General features: G+C 39.7%; 1 long non-coding RNA gene across 6 annotated transcripts in view; it reads left to right on the top strand.

The window, feature by feature from the left end:
- The window catches only part of LOC115944242 (uncharacterized), a 176,069-nt gene that overhangs the window by 17,275 nt on the left and 140,763 nt on the right, over positions 1-18,031 (top strand). Inside the window, exons 3-5 of one of the 6 annotated variants that reach the window (XR_014148689.1) lie at positions 387-469; positions 5,555-5,634; positions 6,198-8,484. The exons of 4 other annotated variants lie outside the window; for them this stretch is intronic. This is a non-coding gene — a long non-coding RNA (uncharacterized LOC115944242). Of the gene's footprint in view, positions 1-386; positions 470-5,554; positions 5,635-6,197; positions 8,485-18,031 lie in introns of those variants that run through there. One more of the 6 variants, XR_004078809.2, reaches the window with a different exon arrangement.

Below are 18,031 nucleotides of genomic sequence, written 5' to 3'. Positions count from 1 at the left end.
CCTCGGATTCACTTCTCCGCACGTCCTACCTTCCAGAAAGTGGTCGCTTTTCTGTTCAGAGAGTTGTTGCTATTCCTTTCTTCGATCTCCTGTTGAGTTTGTAGGTGTTCAGAATGGTTTGATCCCTATCCAGCTGAATTCCTGAGAGGAGACGAAATCCAGGTCTCCTACTCCTCCGCCATCTTGCTCCGCCCCCTGGCTTACCTTACTTTTTGAGAAATGGCAACAACAAACAATAGTGGCTTGGGACAAAAAAAAAAAAAAAAATACAATGAATGATAAAGGGTCACTTTAAAAATCCATGTAAACGTAATTTTCTTGGGGAAAAGAAGACCTATTTTGCCAAATAGCAATGATTAAACCTTTATTCCATTTCTTAAATGCAGAAGACTAATTACTCTTAGAAATAGGAGGAGAAAACTTCATAAGGCATGAACAAAAGCTCCATAATCCTGAAGTTCATAAAGAGGTAGGTGCAGAAGTGATATCAGTAACTTGTAACTTTCTTGTGAGATTATTTCTTCCTGAGTTCTGGAAGAAGAAGCAATTGTTCGACACTCTCAAGTAAAAGCACAGATAGGTTTTAATTTAATAAGCAAAATAAGATCACTTAATAAATTTTTTTTAAAAAAGAGCATTACATTATGATCTGTTTTGATACATCTAGCAAACAAAGCAAACTAACTCCACTCCCCACTTTTATTCCTAACAGCAAAAAGAATGTTGCCTTTTTTTGACTCCAGATTAGAATCCAAAATCAGCAATGTATTCCAGGAACATTCATTTATCAGGTTTAGAGAGGTTTTTATCATCTTTGGACTGTTTTAGCTCTTCTTCAAATCTTATTTTGTTTTCCTCTGTTACTCCTAGAATGGCTTCAGTGTCATCAATGGCCGTCTATAAATGAACAATAAAAATAATATTCATTACTTAAAGACCTCTTACAACTCTTTCCCCCATCCCAATTATTTGCTCCGTTTTGGAATTGAGTATAATTTAGACCAGTTAAACTCAAGGCGTGTTTTGCCAACTAACACCCATCTACAAATTGTGTCATCAGTCCTGAAATGAGTAAAAAAATTGAGAGTAAGAACTTGGAAACCTTTATAGAAATTTTTATGGCTGCTAAATCAAATGAAAAAAATGGGCTTCTATTTTATACGTCTTTAATTTTTTCATTTCATTTTTCTAGTAATTCATTTTTGTTGTATTTTACAAAAGTACTGATCCATGATAGGTTGGAAAAAAACAAAACTTCACCACAGATAATTTGAGAAGCACTGATCTAGTCATCCTAAAATGAGGGCTGATGGGAGTATTGACTTCCATTGGTTTTTCCATTAGGTAGAAAAATGGCACTTTTCTCTTTTATTTTATTTAGCTATTTTTTTATTGAGGTAGTCTTCACATACCTTAAAGTGAAAACCCTTACAAAGAGTTCAACTCAGTGGTTTTTAGTATATTCACAAGAAACCATCATTACTATGTAATTCCAGAACATTTTCATCACCCCAGATAGAAACTCTATGCCCATTAGCTGCCTTTCCTTATTTTCTCCCTCCCCTAACTCCTGACAACTGCTAATCTACTCTCTGTCTCTATGGATTTGCCTACTCTGGACATTTAATATAAACGGAATCATACAATATGTGGCCTTTTGTGTCTGGCCTCCTTCACTTAACATAATGTTTTCAAGGTTCATTTGTATTGTAGCATGGATCAGAACTACATTTCCTTTTTATGTCTGAATAATATTCCATTTTATCTATTATCTATTTTTACTTTGGTTGTTTACACTTTAGGTATCATGTCTAAGAAGGCGTTGCTAGCTACAAGGTCATGAAGATTTATTTATATCTGTGTTTTCTTCTAAGAGTTTTATAGTTGTGGCTCTTACATTTAGGTCTTTGATCCATTTTTATTTAGTTTTTATATATGCTGTAGAGTAGAGGTACAACTTCATTCACTTGTATGGGGATATTTGTTTTCTCCAGCACCATTTGTTAAAAAGACAATTTTTTTTCCCATCAAATTGTTTTGGCACTCTTGTTGAAAATCAATTGACTATAAATGTATGGGTTATTTTGGACTCTCAATTTTATTCCATTGATCTATGTCTATTCTTATGCCAGTACCACACTGTCTTGATTACTGTAGTTTTGTAGTTAAGTTTCATTTATTTATTTTTTTAAAGATTTTATTTATTTCTTTTAGAGATAGAGAGACAGAGGGAGAGCACGAGCCAGAGGGAGGAGCAGAGGGAGAGGGATAAGCAGACTCTGTGCCGTGTGTGGAGCCCGACACAGGGCTCAAACCCACGACCCTGAGATCCTGACCTGAGACGAAATCAAGATCAGATGCTTAACTGACTGAGCCACCCAGACACCCCATTGTAGTTAAGTTTTAAAGTTGAGAAGCATAATTCCTCTTTGTTCTTCTTTTTCAATATTATTTTGCTTATTCTGGATCCTTTGCATTTCCACAGGAGTTATAGGATCATCTTGTAAATTTCTGCAATAAAGCCAGCTGGGATGCTGATAGGAATTGGTGTTGAATCCATAGATCAATCTGGGGAGTATTATTGCCATCTAACAATATTAAGTCTTTCACTCCATTTATTTAGATCTTCTTTCTTTTATGATGGACAGATCTTGTACTTCTGTTAAATTTATTCCTAAGTATTTTTATTCTTTTTGATGCTATTGTAAATGGAATTTTTAAAAACATTTAAAAAATATAAATTTTAAATTTTAAAAATTATTTTTTTTAAGATTTTATTTACTTAGAGAGAGAGCATGAGAGAAAGCGTGAGAGAGAGCAAGAGCACAAGCAGGGGGGAGGGGCAGAGGGAGAAGCAGACCCCTCTCTGAGCAGGGAGCACAACGTGGGACTCCATCCCAGGACCCTGGGATCATGACCTGAGCCGAAGGCAGACGCTTAACTGACTGAGCCACCCAGGTGCCCCCCAACAATTTATTTTTGGATCGTTCATTGCTAGTGTATAGAAATACGATGTTTCTATATTGATGTTGGGTCTTGCAACCTTTCTCAACTCGTTTATTAGCTCTAACAGGTTGTTTCTGGGTTCTTTAGGATTTCCTAAATACAAGATCATGTTATTTGTGAATAGAGATAGTTTTACTTCTTTCTTCCCAATCTGGATGCCTTTTTATTTCTTTTTCTTGCTGAATTGCCCTGGCTAGAACCTCTAGTACAGTGATGAATAGAAGCGGTGAGAGCAGACATCCTTGTCTTGCTCCCGATCTTAGGTGGAAAGCTTTCAGTCTTGCACCATGAACTATGATGTTAGCTATGGGTTTTTGTTAATGCCCTTAACAGGTTGAGGAAGTTCCCTTCTATTCCTAGGTTGAGTGTGTTTAGGAAATGGTGTTAGATTTTGTTAAATGCTTTATCTGCACTACCTTCCATTTTTATTCAGTCTTCGTAAATCCTTCTTTACAAATTGAAAATACTTACTAGAATGTCACTAGGGTGGTAGACAGAAAATATTACTAAAAATGAATCTAGAGGCGCCTGGGTGGACATAATTCAGTCCATAGCACCATTTGATTCTGGTTATTAGTTATATTTGGATAGACTAAACTGATCATGTGCATATAGCTCAGAATTTTGCACATCGCAGTAACTGATGAAATTATGCTAGCTGACAGTAACTTAGAATATAAATGAAGAGATAGATCCTTTAGGACCAGTGAAAATCAATGCAGCACTGGGCCTATTTTTCATTGAGTCTGCTTAGTCCTGTTGTAGGAAAAGCAATGGTCATTCTTCCAACTCATAAAATCACATTGAAGAGGAAAGCATTATCATTATTATTACTGTTACTAGAGAGACCAGGCCCTAGTACAAGGAAGATACATTCAAAATTTACATTTTTTACAACAGCTTTTGTTGGGCTTTCCAATTAAGAGAAAGATCACATGCGGTTCCATTTGAGTCCTTTGAGTTACTTGACCTGTTCAAACATGATGAAGGCCCATGCTGGGAATCAGATGCAGATTTTGGTGATCAATACCAAGTGTTCACAAAAACAGATGCAATGATCAATGGAACAGAATAGAAAACCCAGAAATGGACCCACAACTATATGGTCATCTAATCTTCAACAAAGCAGGAAAGAATATCCAATGGGAAAAAGACAATCTCTCCAACAAATGGTGTTGGGAATACTGGACAGCAATATGCAGAAGAATGAAACTGGACCACTTTCTTACACCATACACAAAAATAAATCCAAAATGGATGAAAGGCCTAAATGTGAGACAGGAAACCATCAGAATCCTAGAGGAGAACACAGGTAGCAACCTCTTTGACCTCAGCCGTAGCAGCATCTTCCTAGACATGTCATCAGAGGCAAGGGAAACAAAAGCAAAAACGAACTATTGGGACTTCATCAAGATAAAAAGCTTCTGCACAGTGAAGGAAACAATCAACAAAAGTAAAAGACAACCTATGTAATGGGAGAAGATAGTTACAAATGACATATCTGATAAAGGGGTAGTATCCAAAATCTATAAAGAACTTGTCAAACCCAACACCCCAAAAAAGAAATAATCCAGTTAAGAAATGAGCAGAAGACATGAACAGACATTTTTCCAAAGAAAACATCCAGATGGCCAACAGACACATGAAAAGATGTTCAACATCACTCATCATCAGGGAAATACAAATCAAAACCACAATGAGATTCCACCTCACACCTGTTAGAATGGCTAAAATTAACAACACAGGAAACAACAGATGTTGGTGAGGATGGGGAACCCTCTAACACTGTTGATGGGAATGCAAACTGGTGCAGCCACCCTGGAAAATAGTATGGAGTTTCCTCAGAAAGTTAAAAGAGAACTACTCTGTGATCCAGCAATTGTACTACTAGGTGTTTACCCAAAGGATACAAAAATACTGATTTAAAGGGACATATGCACCCTGATGTTTATAGCAGCATTATCAACAATAGCCAAACTATGGAAAGAGCCCAGATATCCATCAACAGATGAATGGATAAAGAAGATGTGGTTTATATATATACAATGGAATATTACTCAGCCATCAAAAAGAAATCTTGCCATTTGTAATGACGTGGTTGGAGCTAGAGTGTATTATGCTAAGTGAAATAAGTCAGAGACAAATACCATAAGATTTCACTCATATGTGGAATTTAAGAAACAAGATAGATGAACATATGGGAAGGGGCACAAAAAAGAGAGAGGGAGAGAGGGAAGCAAACCATAAGAGACTCTTAACCGATAGAGAACAAACTGAAGGTCGACGGAGGGAGGTGGGTGGGGGATGGGCTAGATGAGTGATGGGTATTAAGGAGGGCACTTGTGTGATGAGCACTGGGTGTTATATGTAAGTGATGAATCAATAAATTCTATACCTGAAACCAATTTTACACTATATGTTAACTAGCTAGAATTTAAATAAAAAATTGAAATTAAAAAAATACCAAATGTTCATCTCTGGCCTGGGTTTCAAAAACTCTTGTGTGGATCTTGCTCCTGTTTTCTTGCTCTTGTTCATATTTCTACAGTTTGGAGACTTCTGATCAATTACATACAACTGGCTTTCATGGACCAACATCTTTAAAGGCCATTTGGAAGCTTCAAACAGGTTAGTGATAAAATTTCTGCCCCACTTTGGAGAAACAGGGTGGGGTACATGGCCCATGTATATGCTGAGGGCTTTTTCTGTTTCTCTCTACACACATTATCCTTCCTGGGGCCTCAGAACTCCTCTGGTTCTAGAAACGAGGCTTCCCCAGGAATCCTTGGCCAGACACTGCATTATCTGAAATGTAAGTAGGTTACATTCAGGATTTTTGGTGGTGACAGTCTCTGTTTTGGTTTCATTGTGACACTTCAGCTTCACCTCTGATCTCAGAGAGCCGTGTTGTCTTGTAAACTGGGTTTGAAAATGGCAGCAACTTAAAACAAGTCTACTATATTTCAAAGAAAAAATTTCAAACTATTAAATTTAACTAACAGGTTCAGTGGGAACCTTATAATATTGACCCTGTACATTATAAGATATGTACTGCTTCACAATTAAAAAAAAATGGTTTAGCACTTGTTTACAATACAGCATGAGGTATTTTCAGTCCTTGTATAGAAATTAACCAGAATCGTTAGTTAATTAACACCTCACCTTAAAATTGGTCTCGCCTTGCATATTAGGTGCTGATATTTCTTGATGGATGATGAAGAGATTTCGAGCAAAGGTCATGAGGACCCCCTGGAGATCTTCACCGATTGTTCTGTTAATGATATCCAAACAAATGAGTTTACCAACGATTCCCCTCACATGCTTAAAAACAATCACCCTCTCATTTGTGCCTGTCTGGTGGTGGAATTTAATGAGTATTTTCAATCTCACAAGGTGGCAATCTTCAGGGAGATATGAAAGATGAGGCTCCATTTTAACTTGTCAACAAAGAGGATTTGTTTAATAAATATTTTTTATTAATCAACTTAGCAGAATATAAGAATAGCTTCAGTCATTCCTAGCAAAAGGCTACCACTGAGCTAGGACGATAGTATTAGCTTATTTAAAAAATTGTTGAAATCAGCTTATAAGAGAATTGTTGCTAAATATAATTCATACCTAACAATTTTCTTGCCTACAGAGATATTTGCACCTCGGTATTCTGGAGACTGGGGCTTATTTTCTATTTCATGTATACAAGCAGTTCCTGTTATTTATGAGTATGCTCCATCCATGTTCCTAGGAGAATGTGTCCCATTCCTGAACAGCCAGCTTTATAAAGCTTTATAAAGCTGAACACACACTTGAAGGTTTCAGAGACAACACTGTGGCCAGTGAACATTCCCGAACAACAGATTGTTGTAAGTTTTAGCTTTGCAAAACTTTGCAAAACTGCAGGGTTTATCTTCTAGTTATTTTGTGAACTTTCTGTATCAAAGGAGAAAAAATGGATTAAATGAATGGATTGATTTTTAAGAATTGTTCTGTCTTGAGGGTATGAAACTAAAGAGCTGCCTCTTAAGGTAACTGCAAAGAACTTTGGGTTACTTCCTTCCCTGTTGTTGCCTGTAAAATAAGTCATTTTGGAGTGTAAGGCTTAAATGCTTTTGGAATGGCTGCCTTCCAGCCTGATTGGGCTTTCCCATAGGTCAGGCTGGGAGCAGAAAGCTTCCCAGGCCCCAGGCAGGAGACTGTTTGTCCTGCCACTGGCAGTGTGACTTTGGGGAGAAAGCTACTTAAGCTCTCTGGGTTCTTCATTACTTTTTTTCTGAAATGAAGGGATTGGATTGGATTAATGTTTCCAAACTTTTGGAGTTACAGTCCCCAGTCCAAGGACTGCCCACCCTTACTTCTCATAGTTACTGACATTAGTATCTATTGCCTCTTTTAAGAGAATAATAGCCAAAGGCAACTTCAGTCAATAATTTTTAAAAGTGATTTGTACTTTATTGCCACATAATCAATATGTCAGTATGTATTGGACCCTGGTGCTTTTTTTTTTTCCCTTAAAGATTTTATTTATTTATTTATTTATTTATTTATTTATTTATTTATTTAACAGAGAGAGCCAGAGAGTACAAGCAGGGGGAGTGGCAGAGGGAGAAGGAGAAGCAGGCTCTCACCTGAGCAAGGAGCCCAATGTGGGGCTTAATTCCAGGACCCCAGGATCAGACCTGAGCTGAAGATAGTAGCTTAACCAACTGAGCCACCCAGGTGCCCTAGACCCTGGTGCTTCTTAAAACAGCAGATTCCTAGGGTCTACCTCAGATCAACAAAATCAGATTCTTTGGGTTTGGGATCCAGGAATGTGTAGTTTCACTGAAATCCTCAGTTGATTCATATGTGTGTGTGTGTGTGTGTGTGTGTGTATAAATGAATCCACCACCATATGTGTGTATATATATATATGATTGAGGCCCATACTTAAAAAAATTAGTGTGTTTGTGTGTGTGTGTATGATCCTGGGTCCATACATGGATTCATGCCCCCCTTGTCATCTCTCCTCAGCTTCCTGGGGTCCATGGTCCCCAGGTTGTGAACCAAGGCTGGATGGACTCTAAGTCCTCTACCCTATAAATTCATTTCTAGAATTTCCTTCATTTTTCCTTCCTTGAAATTTTTTCCTGAATTCTGCTAGTCCCAGAAATATGCCAGTATAAATGGAGTCAGTATGAAGTGATCCTGGCAAAGCCGAACCACAGAATTCTGGTCTGTAAGGTCAGCCCTCTTGGAGCCCTCCCCTTTGCTGAAGAGGTAGCTGACTAACATCTTCACCTGATGTGAACTGATTGTAACAAAGCCAAACAAAGCCCAGCCAGCTCATGAAAAGCCTCTCCTTAAAGCTCCAGAGAAAACCAACACAAACAACACAAAGAAGAAAAGTTTATATTAGCTCATCTTTTCTCTTTCAATATGAATTCTAGAAAACAAAGACTCTGTTTGGTCATTGTCTATTAAATCATCTGTTCTCAACCTCCATGTCCACGTGTTAGTGCAATTCCTGATGTACTAACTGTAATTCCACCCGTTTATCGCACAGTCAAGAAAGTACAGCTGCATGCAAGTAAGAATTTTGGGGATAATCCCGAATCCTACCTAATACTCAGAAGAAGTAAATTAATAAAGTTGGTACAAACTTGCACAGGTAGTGATGCAGTTCACAGAAGGATGAGAATCTCTTCCATAATAGGGTTCCCTACATAAGGTAGCCATATGGTATTGGAAAAGCACACCAGATTCAGGGTCCAGAGACACAAGCTACTGTGTGATACTGGTAAACCACATCCCTGCTTGAAGACCCAGTTTCCTTTCTACACCATGAGAGTCTGTTAATCCTCAGGGTCCTTCCTTGCTTCAACATTCTCTGGTTCTGTGGCTGCAGGAAGGGATGAGAAGGATGATATAGGAAATAGTAGACAAGGCTCTAGAGTCTTCAAGAGACCCATGTCAATCAACAGTGCCCTTTCTGTAGGATACGTGAGTAGCAGTACCATCTAGAAGGTACACCATTAGGAGTATTGCCACCAGCAAAGCTAGCCTGCGGGTCAAGGCATTCCTGCTTCAAATCTCAGGAGCAGGATTAAGGATGGTTGGGTGAGCTCCTCTTTGTCACCAGTCTAATTATTCATTCTGTAGGCTTCTGCATCAAACCGACTTTGCTGCTCCATCAGTTTGATGATTAGGGAGTTACTTTTTCACATAAGTCTCAGAAGTCTCCTAAATTCCCTGATGTTGTCTTCTTGCCTGTCTCCTCTGTGCCCAAGTACCCACTTGGATAAGTCTTCCTGTGGCCCCTACTGTGGGAAATCGGCCTCTGCCCTGTTAACATTAATTATCCCTGTCTCACCTGTCAGTTCTAGGACACAAATTCTTCTCCTGAAAGTCAGCCTCTGCTGGGTTCTGCTTCATGCCGACAGGCTTTCTTCGTGCCATCCCCTTGCTGGCCTGGGTCTGTAAAAGCAGCCTCTTTTTTGAGCTCCTATAGTTGTGCTCCCCACAACTAACTCTCTGGATATCCTTTCACTCTTTGTAATTGACCTTTCCTGATGCTGTGAGCTGGTTGCTCCTTGGGATGATCTCCTGGCACCTGAACTCCCTGGGTATGTGGTTCCCTGGCTGCTCTTGTCCCTCCACCTGAAGGGTCCTGTCCCTCTCAGCCTGATTCCAAGCACATGAGGGGTTGTGTCTTTCCAGTCCTGGCCCAGCTTGTTCTTTGCAGTTTACCTTTCATGCCAGCCAGTACTGGTAAGGTAGGGTTCATGTTTCTGTGTTCTCATTTCTGGTTCTTGTACTTAACTAACCCATCTGTCTGAATTCCTGGGCTTAGACATGTACTTGGACCTGGAACTTTACCTGCTTAATTAGACTCTTAATTCTGGAAAATACAAAGTTCTTATCCCCCAGCTTGCCAACTTTAAATCCACTGACTGCTTGGTTCTCCCAGTCTCGGTAACTGCCTGGTGGCCTATGTCCTGCCACAGCCCTGGGCATATTAACTCATTTACTTATTTACTGACTGTCCACCCACCACCACATCAGCTTCATGAGAGCAGGGACTTGTCTTTTGGTTCAGTGCTATATGCCTAACACTTAGAACTGTTCCTGGCACACTGATAAAATGCTTTTGAATTTTCTGATAGTGAGGGTAGGGCAGGGAGGGGGTTGAGGGATAGAACATCACTGGGAAGCAAAGGGTAGCTCATTCCCTGCACATGCACAGAGGTGTCCCCGGCTCTATTCTCCTCCTGGATGTGAATATCCAGGCAGAGAAGATGAATGTGTACTTGTTGGGGTGCTCTGTCTCATTCCTGCTGCTCTCCTGGCAGTATAAAAAAAGAGTGGGGAAGAGAGCCTAAAATAAGCAGTGAAGGGACTCTTCTGACATAACCCAGTAAATTTTACATGTTTATGGGGTCTTGGGGAAAGGTGGGTACTGGAGGGGATGACTCAGCCAACCAGCTCTCCACCCAAGTGAAGAGAAGCATTTAAGACTGTAAACACTAGATTAAAGTGTTAGCCACATTAGGGCTACAAAGGGGGAAGAAACCAAAACATTTGCATGAGTTCAAAGGGATGGATGAGGCTGAATATGACTGCACTGAGGGTGGCCTGTTGTAACAGACAATGCTGTGGTAAAACAAAGGACGGCACTTTGGAAAGGGGAGTTGAGACCTGTCCTGTGCATATCTTTGCCCATTTCAGTGTGCAGCTCTTGGGACCAGTTTCTAGGGGACTGAGCACCTAGGGGGAACTGAGGCTGCTCAGGACATTGATGCTTAGTAGAGGAATTGGCTCTTATTTGGTGTTTCATGAGACCAGATCTTAGTGTGTATAATCCTTTCAATGTGAGGCCGCAGTGTCTACACTAGTGTGGAAGTCAGAAGGACGAGAAATACAGGGCAGAAATGGTTTCCCAGTAAGTTAAGATAATTTAAAGATGTCTAACGGCCATATTCCAAGATATGAAATAAGATTATGTTTCTAAAGTATGAATCCTAGATCAGAAGACAAATTTGCTAGCTCTCCAGATTATGCTGGGGAGAAATTTGCAGGAAATAGGAAACAGAGCAGCCTCCTGAGTGCTGCTAGCAGGACTCTTCTTAGCATACATGCATCAGGGCTGAAATTGGAGCTGAGGAGGAGCTATAGACCCTGCCTTTTGGGGGAGCATCTTGCCAAGTCACCAGAGCACTTTTCTAAGCATGCCAGAATGACAACTGCCCTTCTACAATATGGATGTTGGAGCTGGTTCCTCCTCAGATTTATTGTGCCTTGTATGTGTATGTGTTTGGGTGTAGTATGTTGTTGGAGCTAGCCTCTTTCCCATCAATTTTGGATAATTAATCAGTTATATTTATGAACTCCCACTGACACATCTAAAGTCATTTTATGAAATACTAAAAATCTAAATAAAACAAGATAGACTTCCAATAAATCAGGATGCTGATTAAAATGCATGAGAAGCATCATTCTTATTGGTTGTTATAGTCTATTTTTGTAGCTTATCGCATCTCATAGATGCACTTCATACTCACAACATTCCCAACTTGTCTCTCTTCAGGTGTTCATATAATATAAAAATAGTTCCTTGTCTGTCCTAGAAAATTTGAATGGGGAGAAAAGAAATAGCATATTATCTTAGAAGCAAAGAAAACATACTGCACTAAGACCACTGAGACTGATTGGAATTAAAATCCAGAGCTACCTTCAAATATTATGAAAAGCACGTTTGGAAAAAGCTGTCTCCAGAATATGGAGTAGATATGATCTGGGATGGTGTTGTTGCTGTTGTTAATTGAAATATAATTTATATATAACATTGTGTAAGTTTAAGGTATACAAAGACCTCGATATGATACATATATTGTGATATAATTACCACTGTAGCCTTAGCTAACACTTCTATCACGTTTTATAATTATCATTTCTTTTTTGTGGTGAGGACATGTAAGATCTAGTCGCTTTGCAGTTTTGAAGTATTTAATACAGTATTGTTGACTATATGACTATGCTGTGCATTAGATCCCCAGAACTTATTTATCAACTAGTTGCAAGTTTGTACTCTTTAACAGTATCTCTGCAATTTCTCTACTTCCCAGCCTGATAACCGCCATTCAACTCAGTTTCTGAGCTCAGCTTTTTTAGTTCCAAATATAAGTGATATCATACACTGTCTTTGTTTGGCTTATCTAACTTAGCATAATGCCCTCAAGGTCCACCCATGTTGTTGCAAATGGCAGGATTTCCTTCATTCTCATGACTGAATGATATTCCATCATATATATATCTATCACATTTTCCTTATCCATTCATCCATCAGTGGACACTTAAGCTGTTTCCATGGCTTGGCTATTGTGAATAATGCTGCAATGAACATGGGGGTACAGATATCTCTTTGAGATACTGATTTGGTTTCCTTCAGATATATGCCCAAATGTGGAATTGCTGGATCATATGGTGGTTGTATTTTCAATTTTTTGAGGGACCCCTACACTGTTTTCCACAGGGGCTGAGCCAATTTGTATTCCCACCAACATTCCCAAGGGTCCCCTTTTCTCCATATCTGCACCAAAACTTGTTATCTCTTGTCTAGACCAGTGTTTTTTTGAAATATGATCCTCAGAACACCTGCATCAGAATCATCAAGTGTGCTTGTTAAAAAGGCATTTTCATAGGCATCATCCAAACTCAAGATCTTTGGGAGAGAATCTGCCTTTTAGCTCACTTCCGGGGTGATTTTCCTGCAAATCAAAATCTGAAAACCACTATTCTTAGAGCAATGGGTAAAAATACAGAGGGAAGCAATTTGTTGTGTGGAAAATAATTTGTATTTCAATGGAAAACTGTATGTGGTCTATGGCACACCCTATTGCCTTGATTCTGTGGGAGATATTTACAACTCTGTAAGTCCTAAGTGACTGAGAGACAAATTCTCTCCAGTCTGGGAAAGGTTCAGTTGATTTTCCTCACCTGCTCCCCTTGTGAAAAAAACAGTTTTCTCTCCATTTGCATATCCATTTCAGTATTCCTGACCTATAAAGGTGTCTGGGTTTTTTGGATTCTTTTTTATACTGGTTATAACATCTGTCTAATTTCTCTGTTTAGTAAAATACCATGTTTTTATTTTTTGCATCTGTATGAGAGGCATGATTTTATCTTTTTTTGAAAACTATTCTTTAAATAGTTTTTTCCAAATAAACAAAAAGTTAACACCGGAGTTGTCCAGTAGTGGAAATGGCTGCCCTGTGAAGTAGTGAACTCCTCATCATGGCAAGTCCAAAAAAGAACTATTTTTGAGATTTGATAAAAGAAATTACATGCCAGAATTAAGACTGCTTATTGACTCCTCATTTTGTCAGGAAACATGGGCATTAGGACAGGCATTGGATTAGAACAGCTGGCTGCACATTAGAAGCATCTGAGTGCTTTAAAAAATATAATGCCTCAGCCCTACCTCCAGAAATACTGGAGTGGGCTTTTGAAGTACAGTGTCACGCTGAGCCATATTTGAGCCTCAGGCAAAGGAAAAATTAGTATGTTTTAATTTAAAATTATGATATTTTGTTGGCCATGGATTTTTTTGGCATTAATTTTGATTTTTCAGACAATGCATTACAATATTTTTATCTTTATTACCGAGTATTTTTTGTGCTCCCTTAAATTCTGTGCTCTGAGTACGGGTCTCACTTGCCTCATCCTAATCCCAGGCCCGCTTGGCCATCTGTACTTCTTAAAGCTCCTCACTCGGGTCAGTCTAATGGGCAGCCAGAGTTGAGAACCACTGACTAGATGATCTGTAAGGTATCCTGCATCTGTTTCCATGCTGCCCAATATGGTAGCCACTAGCCACATGGGACTACTGAGAACTTGAAATATGAGTAGTCCAAAGGCTGGGTATAAAAAAATGTAAAATATGTCATTAATAACTTTTATACTGATTACACATTGAAATGATACTAGTTTTCTGTTTGGGGAGCATCCTTTTCTTGATACTGATTTCTGAATCAATCAGCTTGAAGGCTACGTGATGCTGCAGTAATTTAAAAAAACCGACTCAATTCTTAGTTGTTTGGGGAGCATCCTTTTCTTGATACTGATTTCTGAATCAATCAGCTAGGCTACGTGATGCTGCAATAATTTAAAAAAACCAACTCAATTCTTAGTTGTTTATAACAACAAATGTGTGGTTCTTGCTTGTACCCCATTTCCTACATGAGCTGGCATGGGTCTCTGGTCACTGTTGGTACACCCAAGGACCCAGGCAAAGGGAGCTCTGTCTCAGTGTGCTTCCATGATTTCTAAAGCAGGAAAAAGGACATGGCGACTCATGAAGTGGTTCTTGAAGGCTTCTGCATAGAAAGGACATGTATCACTTCTGCTCATAGTTCATAGGCCCAAGTAAGTTACATGGCCATAGTTGACTTCAGGGAGAGCGCTGAGGAAGTATAAGCCTGGTATGTGCCTAGAAGGAGGAGAATCAGAACATTTGTGAAAAGTCCTAATGATCACCACTGTGGCAGTACCCTGGCCTGAGGAAATGATCACTGGTGGTTGTGGAGCTATTTAGGACCATGGCACACTGCCTATGTGTGTGTGAGACCAGCCCTGCCCCACACTGTCACCGGCAGTAAACATGACACTTTTCTCCATATGGCTTTTCATTACAACTTCATTTCATTAGGAAACCAGTGGGGGTATTCTGTCGCATTACAGAAATACCAAGAACGAGACCCACCAAATTGCTTACAAACTCCGGAATGCTTCCTTCCAATATTCAGCAAGGAAAGTACACTCGTGAGATGTTGTTATTTCCCTTTTTTCCCCTTCAGAGTTTGGACGAGAAACAGTGGAAATTCTGTGATCATAATGGGAAGAAAGAGAACAAGAACTTTGGAGGATTCTTTTGGTAATATTGACAATGATGTATTATTAACGTTGCTTCTTTTTCTGGAAAGAGCACCCACATTAAATTTGACCAAGAATGGCAGCTGGTAGCAGAGGCTACACTCGTCTTTTTAGACTTAGCATAACTCATGGAGGCAATAATGGTTTAGAGAAGTTAAGTATTAAGCACAGCTTTTTCCCCCTCTTTTGTAAGGTAGAGAGAGTTGGGGGCTACAGAGAAGTTTGTGCTCCTTTAGCTGAAGAATACATAAGGGGTGCCTAGATGGAATATTTATTTGAAATTATTCCCAGTATTCCTGGACTGGATTGGTAATAATATTTTAGAAATACAAATAGTTCTTAGGGGGGGAAAATATACATAGAGGACACCCTTGGTGTAAGAGAAAGAATCATGTTTGACTTTATGGATTCAAATGTTAGTTCCACAAAGTGCCTGGCTATGTGATCTTGGGAAAGTGCTGACACTCTTTGAGCTTAAATTCCCCAGTGTCATCTGGCAGAAATAATAGCTTCTTACAGAAGAGATGGGAAAGTTGAGGTGGTAATGAAGTTAGTGCTTCGCTTGGTGGCCGGCACATAGTGGGTGCTCTGCAGATGCCGATTTATCACCTGCCTCTTCAGGAAAAGGCAGTTAAGAGAACAAGAGGACAGTTCAGACCAGGAATGGATCTTGGGATTGGAAAAGACGAGAACCCGTATCAGGAAAACTGGAGCAAGGATATTGTTGGAGAATTTCCAATGACTCCTTTACCTCACCTTAGAGTTTTAGGACGTCATGTTTTTCTTTTCTTTTTTTTTTTTTAAAGGTTTATTTATTTATTTATTTATTTATTTGAGAGAGAGAGAGAGAGCACATGAGAGGGGGGAGGGTCGGGAGGGGCAGAGGGAGAAGCAGACTCCCCGCCGAGCAGGGAGCCCGATGCGGGACTCGATCCAGGGACTCCAGGATCATGACCTGAGCCGAAGGCAGTCACTTAACCAACTGAGCCACCCAGGCGCCCAGGACGTCATGTTTTTCATCTCTGACTCTTTTCTTGTACTTTTTTCTTTTTCTTTCTCTTTGTCCGCACCTCCCCCCTTTTGGTAGATTCTTTCTGCGTTTGGATTTTATCCTGTCTGTTTTCTTCTTCATATTGTTCTGTCCCTGCATTGCCCCCGGTCCATATTTCTCTTTCTTCCCCATTTCCACTCTCGCCCTTTGTGGGGTGTGTAGCACAAGCGACCTAGAGACAGAGCCAGTCATGTTGTGGGCGCCTCTCTGCTCCTTTCTGGCATTCTCCTCACCTTCAGTGGAGCCCCTCCCTCTGCACCATCCGCTGTTCCCCTGGGGTCATAGCAGTCTGTTTTTTGTACTAAAATTTGTTCTCAGAAATGAATCTGGTCGACTGAGAGCCACAATGGTGTAAGTAACGTATAAAATCTGGTGCTTTATTTTTCCCAGAAATACTGGAAACTTCAATCAGGTAGAAAGCCGTTAGCCAAAGAAATAAATCTCTAATAATAATTTCAGGAAATAGAAAAAATGGAGGATATTTTCTTCTGGGCAGGAGACTTTCCCTGCCAAATATGCCTAATCACAGTGCTTGTTCTGCTTTGATATTTTAGAAGAAAATGAAATAAAATAGATTCTGAGAAAGGTAACATTAGATTTAGCCACCTTCTGGCATATGGAAGTGTTTCGGTCTAATCAGTTTGGGGCTAAAAACTATTTAATTCCAAAAGGATTCTGTAGAGCAGATGTAACAATTAATTTCAGGTAAATCAGTTCAATCTGGCTTTTTCATTCTGTCTTATATTTTACCAATTTTAACATAATTTGTAAGGGAATATGAGCTCCTTTATATTTGTTTGCAAACAGCATGAATCAATCTAACCCAAGAGCCTTATGCATTCTGGCGGTGCCCTGCAGTGTGGTGGGATTGCCCAGTGGTAGCTGGGCTATTCTATTCACTGTTGGCCTTGTGCCTAAGGTCTACATGATTTTCAAGAGCCTATAAAAAGAACTGATCCCTAAAAAATTGTATTTGTTCTCAAGTATGAGGAATGAAAATTAATAAATGTAGAACTGAATGTCTGCAAATTAAAACATTTGATCACTTGGTTGTTGCTCAATTCTGTCATTATCTACAAATGACTTAATATGAGAGGTGACTATATTTTAATATGTGTGCTGTCATGTGGAATTGGTCTTCCACAACTAAGAGTGCATGGGTCTCTTAGCCTTCAGTGTCAGAGATTTGAAAATCTGAATCAAACTGCAAAATCACAAAACTTCCTCAGAGTAACAGGAGTCTCTAGGCACAAAATGGAGGTTCTCATTTAGGTAGGAGATATTACATCCCGTTTGCCCTCATCCAGCTACATTAAGGATGAAGCAGCTGGAAAGGAACCATCAATATCATTTAGGTAGGAGATATTACATCCCGTTTGCCCTCATCCAGCTACATTAAGGATGAAGCAGCTGGAAAGGAACCATCAGTATCATTGACAATAGACCAAACATGGGAACAACTGTTTTTTTGTTTTGTTTTTGTTTTTAATCAGAACTCCTCCTGGGAAGAAACTACAGTATGGAGGTTGAAGGATGCCATGGACTGAATTGCGTGTCCCCTCAGATTCATATGTTGAAGCCCTAACCCCCATGTGACTATATTGGAAATAGGGCCTTTAAGGAGGTGATTAAGGTTAAGTGAGGTCGTAAGGATGGGGCCCTGTTCCAATAGATCTGGTGTCCTTATAAGAGAGGTTACAGAGATACCAGAGATCTCTCTCTCTCCCTCCGCCATGTTGGGGCACAGCAAGAAAGTGGGCATCTGCAAGCCAGAAAGAGTGCTCTCACCAGGAACCAAATTGGCTGGGTACCTTCTCCTTGGACCTCCCAACCTCCAGAAAGGTGAGAAATACATTTCTGTTGTTTAAGCCACCCAGTCTGTGGTGTTTTGTTATGGCAGCTCAAGCAGACTGAGACAGAGGATATTCATTTATAAGCAACTCTGAATGGGGTCAGGCAACTCAGGACATGCTTCAGGATCAAGAGATGGTCCCCCAAACGTCTCCTAAGTCAGGTGAGCTACAGGGCTTTTGCTTTACCAAGGTGGGACCGAGCTGAACTTCCCAGGAC

The sequence above is a fragment of the Leptonychotes weddellii genome, chromosome 9, assembly GCF_054177405.1.
Source record: "Leptonychotes weddellii isolate Sample4059 chromosome 9, ASM5417740v2, whole genome shotgun sequence".
Classification (NCBI taxonomy): domain Eukaryota; kingdom Metazoa; phylum Chordata; class Mammalia; order Carnivora; family Phocidae; genus Leptonychotes; species Leptonychotes weddellii.
Note: the sequence above shows the minus strand (reverse complement) of the source record. Positions and strands in the feature narration are given on the sequence as shown.